The sequence below is a fragment of the Homarus americanus genome, unplaced genomic scaffold, assembly GCF_018991925.1.
Source record: "Homarus americanus isolate GMGI-L3 unplaced genomic scaffold, GMGI_Hamer_2.0 scaffold32871, whole genome shotgun sequence".
Classification (NCBI taxonomy): Eukaryota; Metazoa; Arthropoda; class Malacostraca; order Decapoda; family Nephropidae; genus Homarus; species Homarus americanus.
The window spans coordinates 4,987,941-5,003,372 of NW_024748870.1; the positions used below are offsets into that span (position 1 = coordinate 4,987,941).

Below are 15,432 nucleotides of genomic sequence, written 5' to 3' on the forward strand. Positions count from 1 at the left end.
CCGACTTAACTTTCACATAATAACTGTGTCTGCAAACATGCCGTCGACCCCCACACCACCAGCCGACCCCACGACCCCCCCTACCCCACGACACCCCTCTACACCAGCCGACCCCACGACACCCCCTCCTCAACACCAGCCGATCCTTCCTCCCTTAATGCCCCTCCCTCCCTGCCTTATATCCCTGTTCCTCGATCTATTCTACCAGGCCACCATCACCCCCCACTAACATACCTATATGGGCAAGTACACGGATAGGCCTCCCCCCACCCCTCCCCGGCCTGCCCCTTCCTCCCTCCCATCTCTCTTTCTACCTACGCATGATCACATAGATGACCCTTCTTACCCCTCCCTACGACTTCACTGATGCACTCTTACTCCTCTCTATGAACTTCTGTAGATAGTCTCCGTCACCTTTGTCTATGATCCTAAATTACATCCTCTTCAGCCCATATTTAAATACCCTGCCCCCCATCTCTGTCTACGACCCCTTAACAAACCTGCTTCATCCCCGCCTACGACCTGACAAATACTCCACCCTTCACCTCTATCTATGGCCTCAAACACACACCCTTATCCTTAAGCAGGGCCCCATAGACCCCCCGCCCCCAGCCGTCTCCTCCTTAAAAAAAAAATGTTTGTTGAGTAGATACGCCCTCTCTTCTGACTACCATATGTGTGGAAACAAACCCTGCGTCACCAGATAGTCTCGCCAGCCGTGTGTGTATTTCAATTTACATTCACAAGCCAACACATACATGTACTCCAATTAAGATAGGCGTTTCTCCCTCGTCACCGTATGTTTATATTCCACGTTCTATAGTTTGTTTTTTCTGTTAGTATTTCTATCAGTATATCTTCCCTTTTATCTCCTTTACCCTTTCTCCTATTTCCTTTCTCTGCCTCTGCTATGGTCAGCTGGTGTACCTGGCCGAGGCACTACACCTGTGAGCCCTCAGGCTGTGAAGGTTACCTGGGGAGACTCACTCCTTTCTCTAGGGAGGAGCCTAAGGAGGTGGCGACGCGGAGGAGACTATTTTGGGAAGGAGGGATTAAGGATTGGGAGGAGGATGACAAGAATCATAGGAGAAGGATGATTTAGTAGGAATAATGGATTAAAAGAATTAGAAAGGGGGATTTATTGGCCTCCCAACCATAGTACCTATCTGGGAGTCTTCCATACATCTTAAGATCCGCCTCGTTTCCCAACAAATGATGAGTGGGTGTGCGTTTGTAGGTAGGTTGGTGTTTTTGTGGGTAGGTGAGTGTTTATAGGTGGGTAGATGTTTTGTTTATAGGTTGGTGGGTGTTTTTGTTTATAGGTGGGTAGGTGTTTTGTTTATAGGTTGGTGGGTGTTTTTGTTCATAGGTGGGTAGGTGTTTTGTTTATAGGTTGGTGGGTGTTTTTGTTTATAGGTGGGTAGGTGTTTTGTTTATAGGTTGGTGGGTGTTTTTGTTCATAGGTGGGTAGGTGTTTATAATCGGTGGATGGGAGTTTGTGGGTGAGTGTGTGTGTTTATGTGTGTATATCTGCCTATGGTCTTGTGTATATATTAGATATATGTGTGTGAGCTTACGCGTGCGTCCATGTTTTACACTATACTTGGGTCTCCGTGTGTGTGTGTGTGGGTCTCCGTGTGTGTGTGTGTGTGGGTCTCCGTGTGTGTGTGTGTGTGTGTGCAGGAATCCCTTTCTCTCTCTGCCCCAGCACCACCTCTCTCACCACAAGCACTACTCAACATAGTCACCTTGTAACTTCGCCTGGTGTTATTGTCAGTAGTCACCTGATCCCATCCACAAGTACTGAGGTGTAGTGATGAATTACACCTGAGATATTCAACCTCCCTGTTCATTCTTGATCTTTAAAACACGTTAATAGTTACATTCATATACAATATATTTATTAATATTCAATCGTACAACAGCGTTAATTTAAGGAAATATTATGTTAATCTAAAATTATGACTATATAAAAAAATATTCAATTTGTTCTTTTTCTCAATATATATTTCGACTCTCCTGGTTACTCATCCTCCAATAGTGTTATTTATTTTTTTACATACTATCAACGTTCACACGAGGTCAAATGGTTTATCTTCCGTTAGTCAATTAGGTGCCATTTGTGTTTCTTTCGACACAAATAATAATAATGGCTGTTATTGTCTATTCACCAACACGTGTACAAGGACAATGACTCCTTTAGAAACGTAATTACTGTGTCCCAGAAAAGTAGTGGAGTAACGGAGATGATGAAATCGACTAAAACTGGAAAGATTTCAACAAGAACGATTTTAAGTAATTATAGTTGTCTACTTATGACGAAAATAGAACTGTTACAGATTACAGCAAGAACAGTTAAGGAGCAGCTAAAACACGAAATAACTTATATCACCCAATAAATTACTAGTGATGTCCACCAAACAAACAAAAAATATACGAACAAAAATAAACTTACTCTATTTTTGACCTCATAGTTACTCTTTTTTCTCTTCTTTTATTTATGAGGTAATTACGAATGCATTATTATATAGTTATACATAATACGTGAACCTTTAGTATTTCCTTTCACACGTTACCAAAGTCTTACAAGGTCCTTCAGGTACAATAGCTGACCTACCTGCAGCTGCATAACGTCACCTTCTGTTGTCCACACTAATTCAACTTTCCCCACACCACACCCTCATCCCTCCCTTATTATTGGTCATTGGTACCTGTATTTTTATCATTTATCGCTTGTGCACGCGCGCGTGTGTGTGTGTGTGTGTGTGTGTGTGTGTGTGTGTGTGTGTGTGTGTGTGTGTGTGTGTAAATTAACTTGTAGAGGGTTTTTAGGAGCAATTAAATTTGTGAAAAGTGGAAAAGTAGGTGAGGTGAATATTACAGTGACTGGTTAGTGAAAGAAGGGAAGTAGACATAAGGGTGAGCGATGGATGATGAAGATGTAATACAGATGAAGAATGAATGATGATGGTGAAGATAATGATGATGATGATGATGATGACGATGATGATGATGATGATGATGATGGTGATAGATAACAGTGATCTGATGGCTCATATGTCCCACGGTGACCTGATGAACTTCATTAACTGACCTGATTAACCACACTGGGTCACAATTACTTTCGCTACATTACATCTGATTCACTTAACAAAATATTAGGACAAAAAGAAACGATTTACTGAAAACAATGCAACAAAATTATTCTGCAACTGTTTTTACATCGTTACAAAAGTAGAATTAAGGGACAAATACAGAGAACATTGAGTTTTTGTTTTGCTTACTGTAATCTCGTGTATGCAACACTGAGTAGAATTGAAACAATGACGGTCAATTAGTCGTGACGCAACGGTGTGTATTCCCATGACGTGTAACTCAGGTTGCTTAAATCGACACCGATATAAACACATTATCCTGTGACATCACTAATACTGACGTCATGGGCACTAATGTCTTTAATACTGACATAACCAATCAGCACTGATGTCACCAACGCTGATGTTAATATCAATGACTTCACCGGCGCTGTCATCATCAACAATGTTATTAGCAACCAAAGATAAATTTCGGAAACGAATGAAAAAAATATATAATATAGCGAATTATGGCCTTTACTGTATATGCATTCATTCACTCGATTTTCGTTACTGTATCCAATAGCTATGTCGTTACACCTATTTTTGGTCTTTTCAAAACTTGCTTGATATGGGCTTTTTACACCTGATATTGATTTCTCTCCTACACTTGTTTCCACTCTTCCTCCTACACCTGTTTCCACTTCCTCCTAGTCCCGTTTTTTTTATCTTCCTCTTACATATTTCCACGCTTCTTCCTACACCTCTTTCTAGTCTTCCTCCTACACCTGTTTCTAGTCTTCCTCCTACACCTGTTCCACTCTTCCTCGTACACCTGTTTCCACTCTTCTTCCTACACCTGTTTCTACTCTTCCTCCTACACCTGTTCCACTCTTCCTCGTACACCTGTTTCCACTCTTCTTCCTACACCTGTTTCTAGTATTCCTCCTACACCTGTTTCCACTCTTCTTCCTACACCTGTTTCTAGTCTTCCTCCTACACCTGTTTCCACTCTTCTTCCTACACCTGTTTCTAGTCTTGTTTCTACACCTGTTTCCACTCTTCCTCATACACCTGTTTCTAATCTTCCTCCTCCACCTGCTTTCATTCTTCCTCCTACACCTGTTTCTAATCTTCCTCCTCCACCTGCTTTCATTCTTCCTCCTACACCTGTTTCCACTCTTCTTCCTACATCTGTTATCTAGTCTTCCTCCTACAACTGCTTCTAGTCTTCCTCCTACAACTGCTTCTAGTCTTCCTCCTACGTCTGTTTCCACTCTTCCTCCTACACCTAATTCTAGTCTTCTTCCTACACCTGTTTCCATTCTTCTTCCTACAACTGTTTCCACTCTTCCTCCTACACCTGTATCCACTCTTCCTTCTGCACCAGTTTCTTGTCTTCCTCCTACATCTGTTTCCACTCTTCCTCCTACACATGTTTCTTGTCTTCCTCCTACACCTGTTTCTAGTCTCCCTCCCACACCTGTTTCCGCTCTTCCTCCTACACCTGTTTCTAGTTTTTCTCCTACACCTGGTTTCTACTCTTCCTCCTTCACCTGTTTCCACTCTTCCTCCTACACATCTTTCTAATCTTCCACCTAATCCTGTTTTCACTCTTTTTCCTACACCTGTTTCCACTCTTTTCCCTACACCTGTTTCCACTCTTCCTCCTACACCTGTTTCTAGTCTTCCTCCTTCACCTGTTTCAACTCTTCATCCTACACCTGTTTCAACTCTTCCTCCTACACCTGTTTCCACTCTTCCTCTTACACCTGTTTCCACTCTTCCTTCTACACCTGTTTCTACTCTTCCTCCTACACATGTTTCTAGTCTTCCTCCTACACCTGTTTCTAGTCTTCCTTCTATACCTGCTTCCACTCTTCCTCCAACACATGTTTCTAGTCTTCCTCCGATACCTGTTTCCACTCTTCCTCCTACACCTGTTTCCCACTCTTCCTGTTACACACCTGTTTCATCCTATTCCTCCTCCTACACTCCAGCATTACTCTTCTACTACACTCTGTTACTGGTTTTTCTCTCCCTACACCTGTTTCCCCAATCCTTCCTCTTACACCTGTTTTTCCTCATCCTCCTGGCTACACCTGTTTCTAGTCTTCTCCTACACGTGTTTCTAATCTTCCTCTTACACTTGTTTCCACTATTCCTCCTACACCTGTTTCCACTCTTCATTCTATACCTGTTTCCACTATTCCTCCTACACCTGTTACTACTCTTCTCACTACACCTGTTACTGGTTTTTCTCCTACACCTGTTTCAACTCTTCCTCCTACACCTGTTTTTCCTCATCCTCCTACACCTGTTTCTAGTCTTCCTCCTACACGTGTTTCTAATCTTCCTCTTACACTTGTTTCCACTATTCCTCCTACACCTGTTTCTACTCTTCTCCCTATACCTGTTGCTAGTCTTCCTCCTACACGTGTTTCTAATCTTCCTCTTACACTTGTTTCCACTATTCCTCCTACACCCGTTTCTACTCTTCTTCCTGCACCTGTTTCTAGTCTTTCTCCTACACCTGTTTCTAATCTTCCTCCTTCACTTGTTTCTAATCTTCCTCTTACACTTGTTTCCACTATTCCTCCTACACCTGTTTCTACTCTTCTTCCTATACCTGTTACTAGTATTTCTCCTACACTTGGTTCCACTCTTCTCTCTACACCATTTTCTACTCTTCCTTCTACACCTGTTTCCACTCCTCCTCCTACAACTGTTTCTAATCTTCCTCCTACACCTGTTTCTAGTCTTCCTCCTACACCTGTTTCCACTTTTTTCCTTCACTTGTTTCCACTCTTCCTCTTACATCTGTTTCTAGTCTTCCGCCTACACCTGTTTCTAGTCTTCCTCCTACACCCGTTTCTAGTCTTCCTCCTACACCTGTTTCCACTCTTCCTCTTACACCTGTTATGGTCTCTCTCCTACAGATGCGTCTGGTCTTCCTCCTTTCTTCCTTGGGAAAAGGTGTACTAAGGCTGGACGGACATATGTCTTGGAGGGGGAGGATGGTGGAAAAGGAAGGTGGTAAAATGTAGAAAAGGAAGGAGGGAAGATAGAGGAAAAGTAATAAGGGACGATCCAATAGAATAGGATGATGGAGTAAAGTGATGGAGTTGGAGCTAGAGTGAAGGAGGTAGGATGGAGAGGTAAGATGGAGATGTAGGGTGGAGTAGTGGGGTGGAGGAGGTAAAATTCGAGGAAGTAGGATGATGGAATGGAGAGATCTCGTCCCATCTGATCCCGAAGCTGCTAGTACACAGTTATGCTAACGTTCTGTTATTTTTTTTTTTTGCATCCATACCGTCGCCTCCATCTGCACCTTATGGTTAAAATACCTTTGTAATGTCTACTGTCTTGCCTTCTGCTCTTACAGGACAATCATCCTGTCAACTTAGACGTCTACTTACATGGAGCCAGGATTAGGCCTATGACCGTTATGCTAATTCACTTGCATTGACGGCCTCAGTCTTTCTTCAGTGCAGATGTAGGCAGCCGGTGCTCAGGTCGGAATGCACTTGAGAGCAACTGCAGTTTAAGGATGCATCTGTAACGCGATAAGCTGTACTACCTACAGTGATTTACTTGCATATATATATATATATATATATATATATATATATATATATATATATATATATATATATATATATATATATATATATATATATATATATATATATATATATATACGTGTGTGTTCACGTGTATGTTTATATGTGTCTATTTGTGTGCATATGTATATGTGTTCCATTCATCCATCCTCCTTTGTTCTTTTAACCTTTTCCTCCCTTGTATTTCCTTTATCCCTTTTCTTTCATTCTCTGCATTCCCTTTCCTTCCGTTACCTTCACACATGTCCTCACCGGCCCTTTCCTTTCCATTCCCTCATTTCTCCGTTCCTGCCAGCCCTCCTTTGCCTCTCCTTCCTTGCTTTCATCCCACCTTCCACACCCCCACCCCTATCATCCCCGTCCCTCGACCCCAAGAAGCCGGTGGCACCCGTCTGGCATACTGACAGTGCCGGGGTGGACGGCGGCTGAAGGTCAGTAGTGAAAGTAGTCGCTCGTGTCGTCAGCAAAACACGCAATATTCTTTAACAACCAAAGACAACATATGGTGTACGGCAACGGGTGAGGCTTATCACCACCGTATGTTAGTTTGTCTTAACATAATTATCTTTGTCTTATGATTACTTTGTTCTTCAGGTACGCGGTATCTTAGCTTTGATATGATAATTTTTACCGTAGTGACATAATGCATCTGCGTGCGTCTCCTTGTTTGCAATAATGATGAGACAGTTGTAGTGATCAGTGAACATATACCTACGACATTCTTCTCGGCTTGGAAGTCCCTGTAATTAGGTGGACCATACATGAACACCAGATTTCTTTCGCAGAACTACTAAAGTTTGTATGAAAGTCATACAAACGCGCACACACACACACACACACACACACACACACATGTATAATGTGGAAAGTCATGTTCATGGCTAATAATATACCTGTGTAACAGGTACTCGTCCACTGGTGTGACTCACCTCTTGGCCCATCAACATGCAGCGTTCAACGACCGTTATTAAAAATATTTCTCAACTCTCCCGAAGTGTTCAATCTTTGATCACAACTACCACTGAACTCCTGTTGGTGTGTCGGGGTAACGACACGTGTCCGTGCATATCTTATCCATTCTTATGGACATGTAATGAGCAGAAGACAGCGTACACGGTGAATAAGAATCTAATCAATGTATTAGCAACTGAAGAGAAAGCAGGCGTGGTGTGAATGAAGACGCCCCACCACCATATGTGAGAAGCTTACGAGCATATAGGTAGGGAAGGAAGAATATAATATTGAAACTAATAAAGTAAGAAATAAAGAACAAGTAAAGAGAAAGTAGGTGTGACCAGCAAGGTGTGGGAGGGTGATTGAAGTACACCTGTCAACTACCTGGCCAAACAGGAAGTCCAGTAGACCAACACAAAGGGAGGGATAGGCTACCCATTTTTAGGTGAAGGTAAACACAAGTTGGCGGGACGTATGGGAGGTGTTATGTTAAGCTGGGCCTAAGACCTGGGGTGAGAGTTAACAGAGACTGGCGGTGAGAGATGAAGAATAATACTGATCATAAGTGAGAGACATAATTGATACTAGGTGAGGAAGGTAGGCCGTGAGAAATGAGGAAGACAGGGGGTGAGGGGTTAAAGAGACACGAGGTGAGAGAAGTAGACAAAAGGAGGAGGAGGAGGAGGAAGTACAGAATCAAGGGGTCAGATGGGTGGTTCTCGGGTCATAAATCTTCACCGGGGTGTTTTAAGCCTCTTGCCTTAACCCTGACAGTGATACTCCACTCTCCCTCTACACTTTCCTTACGCTGGAAATATGAAACCATCTGCCGCATGTACGGAAAACATATATTTTCTTCATGTGCTGCAGCTTTGATCCTGTAAGGGCAATGTTAGTTAGCTCGTCCTTATACTAGACAAAAAGGAATAATACCATTTCCTTAAAATTTTACCCAACGAAAAAGTTCAACTGATAATTTACAGCAATATAACGTAACTCTATATTCAAAGAAGTATCTAATCTTTTATTCTGTTATTATATTCATATCTTTGAAAATTGCCAGACAAATGATATATTCTAGTTTGTAAACATATAGAGAAATTCATTATATTTAACCATAAATTTAAGTAAATGTGACCCACAATAAAAGAAAGATTCCTTTTTTTTTCAGGAGATATAAGAAATCTGAGGAGTGGCTCAGTGAGGGGTGGGGGGGGGGGGTCGTAACTCCGGCTTACGTCTGTCTGGCGTCAGTGGGCGTAGCTACACTTGTCACTACACCTACCATCTTTCTCTTTCTCTTACTTTTTATATATCCCTCCTACTGTCAATACGTTGATCATCTCTTTGTCTGTATGAATCTCCTTGTGTCTGTCTGTGTTTTGTCTGTTTGTCTCAGCTTTTATCTTTCCTTCTCTCTCTCAACTTCATAATGTAGACCTTGAGAGTCTGAGGTTAGATCTTTGTAATGAAACCAGATTAACCCCTTTATAAGCTTCTGGGAATGTATGAGATATTAGATTGTTTTATGTTCTTATGCTGTAATGCTCCTAAGGATGAACAGATGCAAGAGTGTCATACAGGAATACGAAAAAAGCTAAAACTCTTTCATATATATCTGGTATATTATTGAGATAAGTTTTGAGATGTTAAACGAAAAAAAGGAAAAACGTTCAAGAAAATCAGTAGTAATTTTCATACTCAATAAAAGAAGTTATTATAAAGTAATATAAATGTTAACAAATGATGTATATATGTATATTTATGAATTATTAGTATATATATATATATATATATATATATATATATATATATATATATATATATATATATATATATATATATATATATATATATATATATATATATATATATATATATATATATATATATATATAAGTTTGCTTCCTTGTGAAATTATCGATTTTATAAAAATATTGCCTTAATGATATGCTATTTCGAGGGGAAAATGTATATGTAATATTAAGATGTAACTTATTTGTGTGTAAGTTAAAGACCCAGTTCATAAATTACCCCAGAAAGTGACCCATATACAAATCCAACTTCCTCGTTAAGTATTGCCTCTGTATAATTTACTGTCAGTTCCATAACAACATCTGTCTACGACGGTCGGTAATGTTCCCCCTAAACCAGGAGAAACTTGGTCCAGGTTCCTCATCACACAACCACAACACACTAACACGCCTTTGACTCTCCCAAACACCTGATAACCCTCAAAATATAATGAAACATAAATATACGTACTGAAAGAGCGAGACAGACAAACAGACAGAGATAGAAAGAATTAATATCCTACATCAATTAATATTTATATGACAGTTGTAAAAGAATAGCATTAAAGTTTATTTCCGGAGCCCAAAACCTTTTCAATGTCTGCATAATACACAAGTGTTGTTCACTGTAGTAACAACGGGAGTGACGATACGGATGAGACAGCTTATGACGTAAGGAATTAGCAAGAAGCATATTAGCCGAACAATTACCTAGTTACGCCCAACACTGACACCGGCATGAGTGTGAACAACTCTTGAGGTGCAGCTAAAATTTTACACCACTGATCCGCGCTTCTGTGATCCACTCTACTATAATTCACACTACTATGTAAGGCTTTACAAAGAAAAACATATTCCTCTCAACACCCAACTATACTGCTGAACCCTTTTGTTTCTTCTTATTACCATGACAATTGTATGTCTGTTACCTTAAGTGACTGGTAAATGATTATATGTATACAGTAGGTTCCCCCCTCCCCTCCCCCCACTCCTGCTCCTCCTCGCTGGGTCGACCACTAAGGAACCACTACTGCCATTACAAAAATACCATTATTAAATGTACGAAACGTCTGTCGCTAATTGGGATGTACGGTGGGTGGAGGACCAACCTGTTCGACATATTTTACTCTATTGTTTCATTCTTGATGTAGGATTGTTTTCTGGATGTTTGCTATGACAACAGGAGTGTGTGTGAAAGTGTGGGAGAAATTTCCTTTTTCATGTGTTCTTGTGAAGAGCCTGAATGACGTGGTAATTGGTGGGAAAATATTATTATACGAGGTGTTAATAGTGCCCGAAGGCTGTTGTTAATATTATTTTTCTGTTTGTCTGTCTGTCTGTTTGTCTGTCTGTCTGTCTGTCACCATCTGCCACCAGCATCAAACTGCAAAATCTTTAATATCATACTTATCATTACCATCAACATTATAAATATCCCTATCATCATCATTCCCAACCATTATGATCATATTAATAATTATTACCACTATCTCTAACATTCTTATCATGATCATTATCCTTAATTACCCTCATCGGCATCACAATCCTCTACACCACCTCACTAATCATTATTTTTCTACCTTCACCCTCAATTTCATCATCTGGTTACAATTATTTCATCGATCTTCAACAATTTTTTTACATCTAATCATCTTATTATCACCATCATTATCACCATCTCCCTCATCACTGCTTTTATCCTCATCATCATCATCATCACAATCACTAAATTACTATTAACAACGTAATTCATTCCTAGAGTCACTATCACCACCATCTTTATCCTCTCTTTACTTCACATCATTATCTTTACTGCACCCATCGTCATTATCTATCACTAACACTGTATTCACCAACCATCACTTAACCTAATCATCATCTGATCCACCAATAGAATTATCATTATTACTTATTACTATCAATCATCACCAGCAATTGATTCATCACTAACACCATCCTCATTACTTAATCATCACCAGCACCTGACCCATGAAAGCCTGTACTGTCCTGCAGGTCATCACAGTATCCACCCTCACCGCCCCCAACACCGCATGGATCACTATATACCATGCATAGAAGTCTCCACCTTAGCCACCAGGGCTCTCAGGAACAGTATCATCGTGTTTACTTCTGCTCCTCTTGTTCGTGTCGCATTTTTCATATCATAGACTACAAAACAAATTTTAGTCGAAGAACTGAATAAACTGAGAAAAAATCATCAATGAAAAGTGCAGATAATACTTTGACAAAAATTCCTGAAAATCGCCCTTTTTCGGGAGTTTTAATCATATGGTTTCCGGTGTGATAAAACCAAGACAATTAATCCCAATCATATAGCCAGACTTACACGTTAACTATGTAAACAAAAATCCAGCACAGTTACCCTCCGGGTCGACAGACGAAGCGAACTCCAACAGAAAACGGAATCGAGGCCACAAGTTGCCAGTAGTACGGTCCGGGTTGACGCCCACCATCCAACACTGGCTAACCACACGCACTACACCGACCGAGAGCTGAAGCCTCACTGAAGCTCTAAGCTGGCGAGAAAGACAGCAGAGTCGCCTGAGAGAAAGAGAGTGAGGGAGAGAGATGTGCGGGGGCGTGGGCGGGGAGGGTCCGCTGCCCTGGCGAGGTCACATCGTCTTATCTATTGTATAGATAATTGGGTGTCTCCTGTAGTACAATAGTCTGTGTTCTATTGTATGATATGTCATTGACACTACAAACAACTCAACATAAACCACAGACTTTCGACGTAACACCGAAACATAATGTCATCCCTTGTAATAACTCATTTCTATTTGATTATTTCTTTCAAATAATAATTCCTGATAAAATATAATAGTAACTTGAAAGCAACACCAGATCCTGCATGACAAGTCACACCGGCAGAGAAAATGGAAACTTGCATGTGGGAGGAACACGAGCTAGGTAGGAGGCGGGAGAAATTATCAAGCATATCCTGGTTCACTCTTTACTGATCTACTTTTATTGAAAATCACCCTTTCATGTTTTCTCTACTTATATGTCAAAAAAAAATAGAAAATTGTTTGAAAGCGAGCGTGGGTGATAGAGGGACGGTAAAGGAAGGCTGAGTGAAGGAGGGTGAGTGAAGAAGGGTGAGTGAAGGAGGGTGGGTGAGGAAGGGTGGGTGAAGGAGGGAATGATGGAGGGTGGGTGATAGAGGGTGGATGAAGAAGGGTGAGTGATAGAGGGTGGGTGTGGAAGGGTGGGTGACCCGGAGCGCCGGGTCACTGATAACACTGCCTGGATATAAACACTGTTGTCTCGAGTATCATGTCACTATGACAAATTTAAGTAAGTACAGCATATATCTAGAACACACACACGCACACACACACACACACACACACACACACACACACACACACACACACACGCAAATATTATACAAAATAGGAACAATTGCCTAATAACGAGAATGTATGTGAATATAATTTTTTTAATCCTTCTTGCAGACCATGACGATCAAAGAGGTTATCAAAGTACATGTTAATAAATAGTTTCATAGAGAACCTAACCTAACCTACCCTTCCCTAACATAACAAAACATATAACTTATAACATATAACATCACAAATAACAACATATAACATAACATATCACACAACATATAACATAACATATAACAACATATAAGATAACAACCTGCTTTAGGCATAATTTGGCTATCTTACGATGATAAGAGACGTTTTAAATGAAACAGCAATTTTTATCATAATCCGAATTAACTCTCATTAATGTTGTAGTTATAAAAAAAGAAAAGGTTATCCTTATTTGTCGTAAAGTGTTCTTCAATAAAACTCATGAAGGTTCAAATAAAAGCGAGTCAATTAAATAATTATACAGGAAGAAAACCAGCAAACACGAAGCATACATATTATAGGTGATGAGGTTAGGATAGGTTAGGTTAGGTTAGGATAGGTTAGGTTAGGTTAAGTTAGGTAACCACAAGACTACAGGGAGTCTATGTTCTTCTACACTTTTGTATATTACTTGGGTCTACTTTAATTATATAAGTAATCATAAAAGTTGAATGTAATTGTCATATAACTCATGAGATATCAACCAAATAAGTGGACGTATATTTAGACTTGAACATTGTATTATGCATTTAACTTGGGCCTTAACTGTATAATCACCAATATGCTTGTGTGTACTGTATGTTTTTCTTCTTAAATCTCTGTCAGTTTAGTATACTGTATTGTCAGTGTGCGATGGACAGCAACATGTATAAATTAAAAATGTTTATTGGTGAAGAAGAGACAGAAGTATTTAATTCACCTGTACCACTTATATCAATATTAAATGTTAGTTGTAGATAAGAGTTTATAATATGTCTAAATGTATATGTATAAAATATTCAGCCAGCTATCCCCTGTTACCTCGTACATAGAAACTTTAAGTCATTTTCTATTTATTTATCACAAGAAAAACGTAATTTAATGATCAAGTAATTAGAGTGAATTAAGTTGCCACAATCCCAGGAGATTTTGATAGGTTAATATAGGTCATGCCCTGAACCACAGTATTAGTACAGGGACCCAATTATCAAATGTTCCTAAGATAAATATTCCTCGTAATTGGTGATGTATGAACACAGCTGATTGGTTAACTAAAATAAAAGCCTATAACTAGTGTCCAAAAATTGCTTCTAAATTACATTGCATTAACTCGAGTCATTCATTTAAAAGCAATAGTGAGATAAATAAATGTAAAACAGTCTTAATTTAACTACTTTTTTTAAATTTATCATCTCGTTATGTGCTTTTTTTTATCTTAAGTTACGATAATTATTCCTCGCAAGAATGTTGGAAATACTAGACCCAGAAACTTAGGTATGAGTTTATATAAATATTTGGTCATATTCACTTTCATATATATACATAACCTAACCTAACCAAATCGAACGAAAATACACACTTACGTACAGTGAAATAGAGAAACAGAAAGTTGCTCAAAAATTATAACTTAACATGATCTCAGAGGTCACTAATATCAGGTTATCATTGGAGTAAGGTGGTCACTGGAGTTAGGTGGTCACTGGAGTAAGGTGGTCACTGGAGTAAGGTGGTCACTGGAGTAAGGTGGTCACTGGAGTAAGGTGGTCACTGGAGTAAGGTGGTCACTGGAGTAAGGTGGTCACTGGAGTTAGGTGGTCACTGGAGTAAGGTGGTCACTGGAGTAAGTGGTCACTGGAGTAAGGTGGTCACTGGAGTAAGGTGGTCACTGGAGTAAGGTGGTCACTGGAGTAAGGTGGTCACTGGAGTAAGGTGGTCACTGGAGTAAGGTGGTCACTGGAACAAGTTATGACTAGAACAAGAATTTTACATCAGTGAAGTGACCGCTGGATGAAGAGTCACTAACGTCAAATGGTCTTTGTGCTATGATAATTAATCAGTGAAGTGAGATAATTATTGGAATATTATCATCGTTTTAAGAAGATGGTCACTACTCACAATACTCCACTTGTAAAAAAAATAAATGCTCCTGATTGTATAATTATATAAGGGTGATCTCTATAGTGAGTTGGTAGTCCCTGGAGGAAAATTATAGTTAGTCATTAGAGTAAGGTTAATGCTGTAGTAAAAGAGAGGTTGGTGTAGTATCAAATAGGATAATCATAAACAAGAAAACCCTAAAAAAAAATCATATGTATAAAGTCATAATGGTGACATAGAGAGTGTAAAAACTACCGTTGATCTAGGTCTTGGGTGATAATTTGAGTAGGGATGTTGTAAGGACGTTGATCTGTAGATAAAGATGTTTCCCAATAATACGTTGATTATGGTGAGATATTTATTGACTTTAACTTTCACCTTTGATCAAAAAAGTTGAGTACTTAGGTTATCCTCAGGTCGACCAGCTGTTTAGCTTTCATACAGACTAGATAATACTTGGAGACGTTGGGTACAAACGGATTAATATAGCTTTATTTTTCAAATCTTCAATTTCTTCAAGTAACTA

General features: G+C 39.6%; 1 long non-coding RNA gene across 1 annotated transcript in view; it reads right to left on the bottom strand.

Moving 5' to 3' along the window:
• LOC121853195 overlaps positions 1 to 11,957 on the bottom strand; it is a 109,424-nt gene extending 97,467 nt beyond the window's left edge. Inside the window, exon 1 of the long non-coding RNA XR_006086272.1 lies at positions 11,828 to 11,957. This is a non-coding gene — a long non-coding RNA (uncharacterized LOC121853195). The remainder of the gene's footprint in view (positions 1 to 11,827) is intronic.
• Positions 11,958 to 15,432: the final 3,475 nt, after the last annotated feature.